Raw genomic sequence first — 13586 nt, forward strand, 5'->3', positions numbered from 1 at the left:
CAACAATCCAACAGATTAATTAATAATTAATTATTAATACCAAGGCTGATTAATGTGAAATTAAATTTGACTGAAAATGTAAAATCGAGATGAGAGATAACAAATGGGGGAAGGGCAGAAGGCAAGAAATGCAGCATCATAGAAGGTGCTCCTCCAGGGAGTGTATTTTACAAACTACAACTGGTAAATATAAACAAACACTCTGACATGATCCTCCGGTTTTAATGTAAACCATACCCCCATACAGTAGGTACCATTTAAATAAGTTAATAGATACAAGCCTTGAGCAAATCCAACCTCCAGCCGGGCCCCCCGCTTCTTGGAGCTCAGGGAGGGGCTCGCACTCATTCATTCAACAGGAGGCGGCTCAATTTATTGTAATGGGCACGGAGGGTACAGTGGTCGTGTCTCATGTTGAGGAGGAAGCTGTTTCCTCTCATTCAACAGAAGTGGACCTATTTACAAGAGTTTTTTTGTGGTGCAGCTGTAGTCTCCCATAGAGCCCTGAGGCTCAGGTTCAAATCCCACTGCTCCAGTGTGTGTAATAACATTGCTGCCCAAGCCACGTGCCAATTGGCAGAGGGATAAGAAAATTTGGGAAGTAAATACGTGAACCTGTTCAATGCTATCTCCAATCATTTCACTTCCTTTCCCATTCGTACTACAGGGAGCCCAGCCTCGTTTCACGGAGGTTCTTTTTGAGAAGTTTAATCGGGCATTTTTGCACAAGTCAAGAAAGCCGGGATCTCTCGCAAGATTGCGCGGGAGACAACAATTGTAATTCTCGGCGGGGAGGCTGAATTATGAATTCACTAATAGCCTCCCCTAAGCGATGGCGCAGCCCATGCCATCGCCTGTCTCTGTGGCACAATTGGTCAGCGCGTTCGGCTGTTAACCGAAAGGTTGGTAGTTGGAGCCCACCCAGAGGCGATGAGCTTCTGGTTGCCTGTCTCTTTAACACGCCACCCTGTTCCCTGGCCAACATCTCTGTCTCAGGCATGCAGCAGTGTTCCAGCAAAGCTTAGCTCCGGATGGAAGATCAACGTCTTATTTTCCATTTGGAATCCTCCAGCCCTCCAGTCTTCAATATCGAGTTCAATATTGTTTGGAGCCGAACACTCCCATGCCCTTGAACCCTACCTCGCCCACACGAGCCCTTGTTATCACATAGTCTGGTGTTACACACGACTTATTGTTATCCAGGCATAGTCTCCATTAACGGTTAGTCACCCTCCTACACAGATCGTTATTCACTCCTTTGTCCCTCCAATGTTCTCCCTCTGAACAGGTAGCAAAGAGACCAATGTGGACTGATATCCCTGAGCCAGCTGTTTGTCCCATCTCCAGGAACAGCGTTCTCTCCATTGACGGATAATTAAACCACTTTGTTGTTGCGTTGACGTGAGGTGACTGTGTAAATATAAACTTTTTCTAAATCCCCACCTTCCGTTGATTGAACTGTGAGTTCACTCTGAATCACAACACGTGTCGCAGCGCATTTGGAGGCCCACCTTATCTCTGCTGGTTCTTCACAGCAAGTAAATGAGAGTCTCTATTCGTATCATTCTCTTGCCTTCTCCCTGTAAATCTCCACATTGTTACTTTGAACATGACCACCGAATTCCCTGTTGTGTTCTTGAATCTTCCTCCTTGTCACGGTCAGACAGGGACAAGAAAATGTTCTTCCTAATGTTACTTATACTTTTTTTTTCCAAATGCTTTGAAATCTCTCCCAATGTTTTGGGAAATTGAAAGGATTCTCATTCCTGCACATGAGGCTGAATTGATTTAATTTCTAACGTAAAGGACTGCGGATGCTGAGAATCCGAGTCACAAAGAGGAGCTGCTGGAGAAACTCAGCAGGTTTGGCAGTACCTGTGGGAGAAAACAGAGTTCTGAAATATTGTCTCTGATTCTCTTTCCACCGATACGGAGTTGCTCCTGGAATTTCTGTTTTTGCTTTTAACTGAAAATTTATTTCATCTTTCGTGATGAAACAACGAGACCCGCCATGTCCAGATATGTAACCCTTTAGAAACCTGTGAAGTGATTGTATTCACACAAACCCAGAAATAACTCACTCTTTCTCAGCTCCACAGGCAGAGAGACCTGGGAAATGAAGCTGTCAGTGTGGTTCTTTATTCGTGGGTCGAGTGGTTAATACGATGGATTTGAGATCGTTTGGGGTTTCCCCACGCAGATGTGAACCTTGCCGACTACAGTTGAGAAATGTCGTCAAAAAGAAAGGAAGACTGTTCCCCGGTTTCTTATTTAAGATTCAAATCAGGGGAGGGGTTGGAAATCTGCAACCCACTGCCTGTCAGGGTGGAATAATCAGATACCCACAGGGCTACTTTTGAGGCTGTGCGCCAAGTGTTTGGAAATGAGACGAGAACAGTGAGGGGCGTGAAGTCGTGATCGAAATGAAGCAGGCACCTGAGGACGAAGGTGTTTTATTTGCCAGTGAAAGATACTGTTTCACAAAGTCGGGACTATGGAAGGGAAGCAGTGATAGTGATTATCTTTGGCAATTGTGAATGTTCCCATTGCTGCGCATGTCCGTGTTAACGTCAGAACTCTGCAGTATGGCGGCGTCAGGTACGGACAGGGACGGGGCGCAATGGAAGACGCATCTGACTCCACCTACCTGTTTGAAATGCAGCTCACAGCTTCTTCACACACCCCAATTAGTCTTTCTCATTGTCCTGAAGCCGGCATACGGTTTGAATTCCTGTTCTGCGGGAATGAAAATCTTTTCACTGTTTCGCGTCAGTAGATATCCCTGAGAATATCAGAGTCACGTCACAGCGCTGTCAGATGAGGGGAAGCTGAAATAGCCCCACACGCTGCTCATGGACACATTTCACTTTCCCCAACTCACCGTCCCAACCACTGCGGCTCCTGGGAGTGGAAAGGGAACAAACACCAAAACCCAGTCTCAGCTTTGTAAATCTTCAGGAAATAAGAAATCTGTTCATCCCGTTGGATCTTCCATCCTGGGCTGACAGCGCTGATTTTAAATGGCTGTCCAGTCAGTGCCGATTCGTTTTAGCTGAAAAAAATCTTCCTTACCTCATCCCAGCATTTCTTCCCACAGAGAACTGTGCGGCAGAGTTCATGTATATATTTCCTTGTATGGTATTTTGTAAATAACATTCGTCTGCTCGTTGTTTGTATAGGGTATTCCAGGTTCATTAGCGGCTGTTTAAGTGTGTTGGTAGGTTTGTGGGCTACCATGATGCTGAAAGCGTTGAGTTGTCTGGACATCATTTCCTAGATGTCTTTTATGTAAAGTAATGTGGCTAGGGTTTCTGCACACGTTGTGTCTGCTTGTGTCAGTTTGTTGATGTGAAATCGGCACACTGGGTTCATTGAGTTGGCAAAAGTGCGGATTGCAGATGCTGGAAACCAGAGTTTAGATCAGAGTGGTGCTGGAAAAGCACAGCAGGTGAGACAGCTTCCGAGGAGCAGGAAAATCGACGTTTCGGGCAAAAGCCCTTCATCAGGAATAGAGGCAGGACGCCTCCAGGGTGGAGAGATAAATTGGGGGTGGGGGTGTGCTGGGCCGAAGGTAGCAAAGAGTACAATAGGTGAATGGGGGTGGGGATGGAGGTGACATGTCAGAGAGGAGGGTGGAGCGGATAGGTGGGAAGGGAGATTGGCAGGTAGGACAGGTCATGAGGATCGCGCTGTGCTGGAAGTTTGGAACTGAAGTAAGGTGGGGGAGGGGAAATGAGGAAACTGGTGCAGTCCACATTGACGGCCTGGGTTTGAATTTATCCGAGGAGGAAGATGGGGCGTTCTTCCTCCAGACATCGGGTGGGGAGGGAGCGGCGATGGAGGAGGCCCAGGACCTGCATGTCCTCGGCAGAGTGGGAGGGGGGTGTTGAAATGTTGGGCTATAGAGCGATGGGGTTGATTGTTGCGGGTGTCCTGGAGATGTTCCCTCAAGCGCCGTGACTTGACACTGCGAGGAGTGTCCAGCCTCCCCAATGTAGAGGAGACCGCATCGGGAGCAATGGATACAAGAAATGACATTGTTGGATGCACAGGTGAAAGCTTGCTGACGACCGCGGCCGAGGTTTGATTTCCGGGCAGGGAAGTAAATTTTAGTAGAGCTTACAGCATGCATCCGCATCTCCCTGGTGGTCTAGTGGTTAGGATTTGGCGCTCTCACCGCCGCGGCCCGGGTTCGATTCCCGGTCAGGGAAGCTATTTCCAGGGGTGCAGGCTACCCGTTCTTCTTAAATGCGCTGTGCAATTATTTATAGTAGTTCTTGGGTGCTGTAGTGTTTATTGGTTCGTTGAAATAGTGTCCTGATTCAGATTTGTTTGTGTGTGTCGGGATGATTGCTTCTGTAGTTAAGTTCTTGGTTCGTGTGAGTTGTTTTCCTGTAGACGCTGTTTTGAATTTACCATTGACTGTTCGCTCTGCTGTGACATCGAGAAATGGCACTTAGTTGTTGTTCTCCTCTTTTGTGAATTTTATGCCAGTAAGGATATTGTTGATGTTGTTGTCGGTTTCCTCTAATTTGTTTCATTTTTTGATGACAAAAGTGTCATCACTGTAGCGGACCCAAAGTTTGGGTTGGATCCTTGGAAGGGCTGTTTGTTCGAGTCTCTGCATTATTGCTTCTGCTGGGAATCCTGATACTGGTGGTTTCATGGGTATTTCGTTGATTTGTTGGTAGGGCTTGTTACTGAATATGAAGTGGGTGGTAAGGCACAGTTCCACGAGGTTGACAGTGCTATCTTTGCTGATGAAGTTGGTACTGTGTTTGTGTCTTTGGTTCTTCGAGTAGCGTCTTCAGTTTTCTTTGGCCACGTTGATGTTAATGGATGTGAACAGGGCTGTTATGTCAAAGGACAACATTATTCCATCCTCTTCTATCTTAGTGCCTTTGGTGTTCAGGAATTCTTGGATGGAGTAAATGGAGTGGCGTGAATCTTCGACTTGGTGGTTTAGTCTTCAGTGGAGGCCTTTAACTAGTCTGTATATTAGTGTTCCAAATGGTGAGACTGTGGGCCTGAGGGGGGCTCCTGGTTTGAAAAGGAGAACAACAACGAAGTGCCATTCTAAAATGTCACAGTAGAGCGAACAGTCAATGGGGAACTTCAAACTGGATTCTACAGAAAAACAACACATAAACCAAATACTTAACCACAGAAGCAATCGTCCCAACACCCACAAACGAAGGTGCATCAGGACATTATTTCAACGAGCCACTACACACTGCAGCACAGAGGAACTACGAAGAGCACAAGAGAAATACGTATATAGTGTAATTAAGGAGAAGGGGTACACAATAAACACAGTCCGCCGATTTCTCATTGATGCTTCCAAGCTGACTCTCAAAAATTCGGTGTGTCCCGCCATTCTTTCCTGTTTTTTTTGTGGGTTTTGAAAGCTTTCCCAATCCTCTGACTGAGTATTGGAGTTCGAAAGTTCTGTTGTGGCTGTTCAGGACATTGGTTAGACCACTTTTGGAATATTGTGTGCAATTCTGGTCTCCCTCCCATCAGAAGGATACTGTGAAAATTGAAAGGGTTCTGAAGCACCAGTGGGTCCACAGAGGGGAAGAGGCCCTTCTGCTGCCCTGCGTATGGGAAGGCCTTCAGTGATTCCTCTGCCCTGCTGACGCACCAGTTGGTCCACACCAGGGAAGGCTGTTCTCCGGCCCCAAGTGCGAGATGGCTTTCAGCAGTTCTTCCCACCTGTTGAGACACCAGTGGGTCCACACTGAGGAGAGGCCATTCTTCTGCCCCGAGTGCAGGAAGGGATTTGCTCTTTCCTCCGATCTGCTGGGCCATTGGTAGATACACATGGGAGAGATGTCGTTCAGTTGTCCTAAGTGCAGCAAGGCCTTCAGCAATTCCTCAGGTCTGCTGAGGCACCAGTCCGTCCACATGGGGGAGAAGCCGTTCTCCTGCCCCGAGTGTGGGAGGGGCTTTATCCGCTCCTCCAGCACCAGCTGGTCCACACGGGGACGGGGGCGGGGAGGCCATTCTGCTGATCTGAGTGCGGGAAGGCCTTCAGCAATTCCTCCACCCTGCTGAAACACCTGTGTGTCCTTCAGCAGTGGGAGGCCCTTCAGCTGGCCCGAGTGTGGGAAGAGGTTCATGTTTGCTTGCAATTTGCGGAAGCACCAGCGGGGGCACTGCTGCTCATTGAGCCAGGGACTTCACATTGCCACTGAAATGATCCAAAGAAACCTAAGACCGCAACACCATCGGATTAGAAGTTAGGCTATTGGGCCCGTCGAGTCTACTCTGCCATTCAACTTGTCCCAACAAGTCCACACCGACCCTCCGAAGAGTAACCCATCCAGACCCATTTCCCTCTAACTAATGTACTAACTCTATGGGCAATTAAGCATGGCCAATCCACATGACCTGCATATCTTTGGTTTATGTAAGAAGACAGGATCACCCAGAGAAAACCCATGCAGACACTGAGAGAATGTGCAAACTCCTCACAGACAGCCATCCAAGGTTGGAATCAAACCTGGATCCGGGCGCTGTGAGGCTGCAGTGGTAACCACTGAGCCACTACATATTGCAACCCGAAATTGCAAGCAGGAGATTGGGAGAATACAGCAAGCCAGGCAGCACCAGCATGTGGAGTAGTCAGCGTTTTGAGTACTGACCCTTCTTCAGGACTGAAACGTTGACTTCTCCATGAGAAACGATTTACGGGAATGATGCTGGGGGTGGTAGGGTTTGAGCTCCAGGGAGAGGCTGAATAGGCTGGAGCTGTTTTCACTAGAGCATCGGAGGCAGAGGAGTGACCTAATAGAGGTTACAAAATCTTGAGGGGCATGGACAGGGTAATAGACAAGGTCTTTTCTCTGGGGTGAGGCAGTCCAGAACTAGAGGGCATAGGTTTAGGGTGAGAGGCGAAATACATTCAAGAGACAACGTCTTCATGCAGCGGGTGGTACATATATGAAATGAGATGCCAGAGTATATAGGTCAGGTGCTGTCAAATGGGACTAGATTAATTTAGGTCATCAGGTCAGCATGGACAAGTTGGACCGAAGGGTCTGTTTCCATGCTGTACGTGACTTTGACTACTGGTCCTGATGTAATTTTAAAATAGAGTCCAAGTAAATTTGAATAGTTCAATATTATTGAGCTCACTTCCTGAAAAGTTTCAAATGAATCATCTGAGCGATACTGTTTAAACATGCTAAGTTGGACAAAGTATCCCACCAAGTTCAAGATAAACGCAGAGTTGAAGACGTCAGAAGTCAGAACACCAAGGGGACCAAAACTGATCACAATATTCCAGGTGCAACCTCATCAACGTGCTGTATAACTACAACATAACTTGCCAACATCTATACTCAGTTCTCTAATTGATGAAGGCCAGTCTACTGAAACCTTTCTTCACTGCCTTGTGTACCGATGTTATCAGAGATATAGGACCTCCTTTAAACTGATCCACAATCCAGCTGCTGGGTGCCCAGAAGCAGAGTAGTGCTGCGTGAGTGTGCTGGGCACATAACCCAGAAGTCGATGGGTCAAAACCATGTGATGCTCTTGCTCGATGTCTTCTTAAGCTGCTTTCATTTACAATGGTGCTCTGTTCTGTATCTTGCCTTTGCATCTGCTTCCCAAAGCTTCTTCAGTGGAGGAGTGGCAGCTGGAGCCCAGGAGTTCAACCACCTTCCGGAGCTTGAGGAAGGTTCAAGCTCCAAGAAGCGGGGGGTAAGGCTGGAGGCTGGATTTGCTCAAGGCTTGTATTTTTAACGCATTTAAATGGTACCTCCTGTATGGGGCTATGTTTTACATTAAAACCGGAGGATCATATCAGAGTGTTTATATTTAGCAGCGGTAGTTGGTAAAATACACTCTCTGGAGGAGCACCTTCTATGATGCTGCATATCTTGCCTTATGCCCTTCCCCCATTTCTTATCTCCCAGCTTGATTTTATATTTTTTTGGTCAAATTTAATTTCATATTAATCAGACGTTGTATTGACTGTGTGCAATTAATTTGTTTCTTCGAAAATTGTAAGTTAAAATTAATGGTGTAATTTCATTTCTGATGTCAGAGTTTGACATTTAATGTGCAGATGTGAATACCAGTAAGTTGTGAAAATACAACAAAAACTTGTGGTTATTAACAAAAAGAGCAGTTCACTGATATTCATGGCATTGTCTCATTTGGGAGTGCTGATTCAAATCTGACCAACAAACCGTTTCATGCAGTCACCCAATTTAATGCAACCTATTTATAAGATTATGTCCATTGCTCGCAATATGGTCTCATCAACATTGGGGAAACTGGACGCCAACTAGCGGAACGCTTCAAGGAATAACTCTGGGACACTAAAACTAAACGACCGACCGTCCTGTGGCTGAACGCTTTAACTCCCCCTCCCATTCCGCCAAGGACATGCAAGCCCTGGGCCTCCTCCACTGCCAAACTCTTGCTCCCCGACGCTTGTAGAAAAAAACACCTCACCTTCTGACTTGGGACCCTCCAACTACATGGTATCAATGTAGATTTTATCAGTTTCCTCATTTCCTCTCCCCCACCTTGTCCCAGATCCAACCTTCCAATTCGACACCAATTTCTTGATCTGTCATACCTGTCCACCTTGCTTCTCACCTATTTGTTCCACCCTCATCTCTGACCTATCACCATCAATCCCTACCTCAATCTACCTATTGCACTCCCAGCTGCCTTCCCTCCAGCCCCACTTCCTTCCCATTTATCTCTCAGCCCCCTTGGGCCACCCTTTATTCCTGATGAAGAGCTTATGCTCTAAACCAAGACTGTGATGAAACACCATCCTCAACATATAGGAAACAGCTCCCAAGTCAGGTTTCATTCCTTCTTCTGTTTCCCAGTTCTTTCAGAAATAAGATATGTCTTTTTCTTCCACTAGAAAGTGATCTTCCACTTTGCGCTGTCTGAAGTGTTATGCCACACCACTACTTCAGCCACAATGATCTGTGTTTATATTGCAGTCGGATGTCGAAAACCATCCCAGCGATCTTCACGTTATTATAGTTTACTGAGGCCATAACAGCATTACACGGCAGTTTGATATGATTAAAACTTGGATGGAAAGAATGTAGATTGATGAGAAGTCAAAAAGGCAGAGTCTTTGGCCACAATCGATCTGTCCGGCTTGATTATATGAGTGGCGGCTCTTCAAGAGCAACTTCCACTCCATCACTTCAACCAGCAAGAGGAGATAAGTGTGAACACCACATTCCGACTGTGACATATTCGCATTGCTTCGATGTTACTGATCAAAATCCTGGAACTCGCTCCTGAACCTTTATTATAGACCACATCATATTTGTGAAGCAATTTAAGAGGCAGCTCACCACTACTTTTTCAAGGACAGTTTGGCAAGACTTGCTGGCAGAGCCAATGATATGCACATGATATTGGAAACAGTCTAATCGTATGGATAGATGATTGGCTAACCAATGATACAGAAGGGATAAGGGGCATGTTCAGGATCGCAACTTATAACTAGCAACGTGCCACAGGGATCAGTGCTGGGGCCAAAATTATTTAGAATATGCATATGAATTACTTGGATAAGTAAAGTGAAGGTACTATTGCCAAGACTGCAGTAGAGGCAGTTGATTAGAATGCCGGTGGTAAGGATGACATGAACTCTTCATCCAAGTTCAGAGAGTAATAGGGAAGGCAAAAGGGAGATTGGCCTTTAAATGGAGTATAAAAGTGGGGAGGTTATAGTGAACCTCCGCCTGGAGGTTTTGATTGAAAGTGCAGTGAAGATTCAACCAGCTGACAGTGGATCTGAATCACATGTAGATCAGACCAGGTTTAGAACATAGAACATAGAACATAGAACATAGAAGAATACAGCGCAGTACAGGCCCTTTGGCCCTCGATGTTGCGCTGATCCAAGCCCATCTAACCTACACTAGCCCACTATCCTCCATATGCCTATCTGCCCGCTTAAATGCCCATAAAGAGGGAGGGTCCACCACTGCTACTGGCAGGGCATTCCATGAACTCACGACTCGCTGAGTAAAGAACCTACCCCTAACATCTGTCCTATACCTACCACCCCTTAATTTAAAGCTATGCCCCCTCATAATAGCTGACTCCATACGCGGAAAAAGGTTCTCACGGTCAACCCTATCTAAACCTCTAATCATCTTGTACACCTCTATCCAGTCACCCCTCAACCTTCTTTTCTCCAATGAAAACAACCCCACAGGGGTTTGGACAGCAGGAAACCAGATAAGTTTTTACAACAAACCACAACGATTTCATCATTAGACTCTTAATTCCAGATTTATATTGAATTCAGATTCCACCATCTGCCGTGGCAGGTTTTGAACACAAGTCCCCAAAACATTACCTGGGTGAATGGTCTGATGACAATAAAGTCGGCCATCGCCTCCCCTGAACACATTGGCATATTGCGTTCAGAGGTAACAAAGGAGCAAGAGGTTTCAGCAGCTGCTAAGTTGTTGACATTACACAAGGGAACATCAGCACTCTCAGTAATGGCACATACTGAAGCCATGGCCCTGTATCAGAGGTAAGGGCTCGGGAACCATAAGAAATTAGGAACAGGAATACGCCATTCAGCCTCTTGAGCCTGCTCCTCCATTCGTAGGATCGTGGCTGATCTGGCATTCCCCACATCCACTTTCCTGCCCTTTTCCTGTAACTGTTCATCCCCCGACTGTTCGCGAATCTATCGATCCTAGTTTTAAATGTGACTTGAAGGCTGTCAACAGAGTTACTGGGCTGGGGCGGGGGGTCAAGTCAAACTTGGGGACTAAAACAATGGCTTCACACTTCACAAAATTTAATTAAGGGAATGTTTATGGTTATCCAATGTTGGAAATTGGGCAGGCATTCAGATGAAATTATTGGTAAATTATGAATGACAGAGGAGTCAGGAGAGAAGTGGTGTTCAGGCACAGTTGGATATCATCAGTATAGATGCCAACACCAGCAGCTACGGTAAAATAAATAAGAACGGAAGATGCTAAATGCAGACCCTCCCAGAGCATACAGCGATATTGGAGAGGGTCAGTACTGTCATTAACCCTGATCAAGGCTGTCCGCAGGTCGACGAGGCAATGTTCATCCCTGTCACCGTCACAAAGGATGTCAAACATGACCTTGATAAGAACTGTTTCAGGGGTAGAAACCAGACTCGAGGGCTTTAAACACAGAATTCTGGAAAAGATGAGAATGGCTAATTCAACAATGTTACATCCAAACCAACACTTCCATTGGTGCGATAATTATATAAGTGTTTTGGTTTTCATTTAGAAGATTCGCAGCAACACTGAGTAAGAAACAACAAAATTAACACAAGAAATATTGCAATTGCGACAATGTGCCTGCTCCCAATAGGAGGCCATTTGGTGTTCACTTCACTGTCTGCAAGGGGCAATAGCAATAAGAGGGGAGACACAGACTGCTTGATACAGATATTCAATGGGCGGGAGTAGGCCACTCGGCCCTTTGAGACTGCTGCAACATTCAATAAGATCATGGCTGATCTGAATACAACCTCAGCTCTACATTCCTACACATCCCCGACAATCTGTCACCCACTTGGTTAGCAAGAACCTATCTACCTCTGCCTTAAAGATACTGAATCCGCTGCCTTTTGAGGAAGACACAAAACCCTCAGAGAGAAATGAAATCATCCTCATTTCTGTCTTCTACTTTTAAAATATGACCCTGTACATTCAGGTATTTAGATAGGGATACAAGCTGCATTCAAATAATACCTGCGGTACAGTTAACTATCTCAAAGTGCTTCACGTGAGCATAATGAGAATTCCTTTAAAAATCACAAGAGCGGAGCACAGATTAGGACAGGTGACCAAAGACTTGGTCAAAGGGGCAGGTGTAGGGCAATCTTTTAAACAGGTTCAATTTCCCAAACATCAGAGGACAAAGACGTAAAGAGCAAACACGAAATAGCAAAGGATGGAACGCAACAGTGTAGATATAATGTCACAGGATGAGTATTCCAGGGAACATGAGTTCAAATCCCACCACAGCAAGAGGTGAGATCTGAATAATTCAAATCATAAATGAGGAACACAAAATTAGTCTCAGTATGGTATCGATGGCACTGACGTCAATTGTCATAAAAACCCATGTTCAGCAATGTCCTTTCAGGAGGGAAACTGCCATCCTTACCTGGTCTGGCTTACATGTGACTCCAGACCCACAGCAATGTGGTTGACTCTTAAACTGCTCTCTGAATTGGCACAAGCAAGACACCTTACACTTAGGGATGGATAACAAACATCAACCTTGTGAATGTGTCAGAACAGAAATTGCTGGAGAAACTCAGCCTGTCTGGCAACACCGGTGGAGAGAGAGAGAAAGAAACAGAGTCAATATCCTGGCCTGCGTCCAGAACAGTTGCGAAAAAGGGTCACAGCACTTGAAATGCTAACTCTGCTTATCTCTCCACATGTGCTGCCAGTCCTATTGAGTTTATCCAGCAATTTATGCATTTTTGTGTTTCAGATCTCCAGCATCTGCAGTTCTTCATTACACTGACTTAGGGAAGCTCAAATCCCATAAAAGCATAAAACAGAAGAGCTGGAATTGCTCAGCAAGTATGGCAGCAGCTATGGAGATAAAAACAGTTAGTTCTTTGGGTCATTGAATGATCTTACATCAGGGACAAACCTTTGGGGAAGCTGCAAGAGTAAAAGGCACTGGTGTAACTTCAACATCTGGGGGAACTCTCTCAGCCATGGAGGTCAGACTGACTCAGCATTCTGGTCCTGCTCATTACCTGTTAACTTCTCAATTTGTTGTTCTTGTTATATTTCGACATGGTTGACACATTCCTATGTTTTAAAATGATATTACAAACAGACAGGAATATGCCATGTAAGTAATCATACATTAGAGGGTTTGGAACGTGAATGTAACTTTTAAACAAAAAGTATTTATTCATGCATGGGGTGTGGGCATCGCTGGCAATGCCAGCATTTATACCATCCTTAACCACCCTGTGGTTGGTTGGAAAAGTGAATGAAGGTGTCTGAGATTGTCTTGATCAGCACAGCAATCTCAAAGATGAGTGTGCTCAGGTAGAAGTACCCTCCACTCCCACAGCAAGTCTGCATTCACTGCAATTACAGATGCCATCTCACATTCCCAGGGCAAGGACAGCATGGGATTACAATCAGAATAAAGCTTCGTGTACTCTTAAATTGAAAGTGAAGCTACCTCAACACTATCCCCAACAAACACTGCCTAGATAGAGACAGCATTGGTTTAGATACAGAGTAAAACTCCCTCAACACTTCCCCATTCATACAGTCCCAGGACAATGACAGCAAAGGGTTAAATAAACAGTAGAGCTTCTTCCATTATGACTGACACTTAGTACGTTCTACACCAATCCTCAAGGAAAATTCAGAACTGAGACTATTATCTGGTTCTGAATTCACACATCCTAATTGGAATGACAGCAACAGAAAATCATGTAGTGAAACACAGATAAAACACAAACAATGTACAACAAAACTAGACTGTTATTGGGATCAAGGACATTGAAATGACAGGCGACATAGTCCCTGCAATGATCC

General features: G+C 45.5%; 1 non-coding gene across 1 annotated transcript; it reads left to right on the top strand.

Moving 5' to 3' along the window:
* Nucleotides 1–4139: 4139 nt before the first annotated feature.
* On the top strand, nucleotides 4140–4211 carry trnae-cuc (transfer RNA glutamic acid (anticodon CUC)). The gene has a single exon. It is a non-coding gene; the product is annotated as a tRNA-Glu (tRNA).
* Nucleotides 4212–13586: the final 9375 nt, after the last annotated feature.

Source organism: Chiloscyllium plagiosum, unplaced genomic scaffold (genome assembly GCF_037043375.1).
Source record: "Chiloscyllium plagiosum isolate Xiang-an unplaced genomic scaffold, Cpla_swu_hap1 HiC_scaffold_27, whole genome shotgun sequence".
NCBI classification, from domain to species: domain Eukaryota; kingdom Metazoa; phylum Chordata; class Chondrichthyes; order Orectolobiformes; family Hemiscylliidae; genus Chiloscyllium; species Chiloscyllium plagiosum.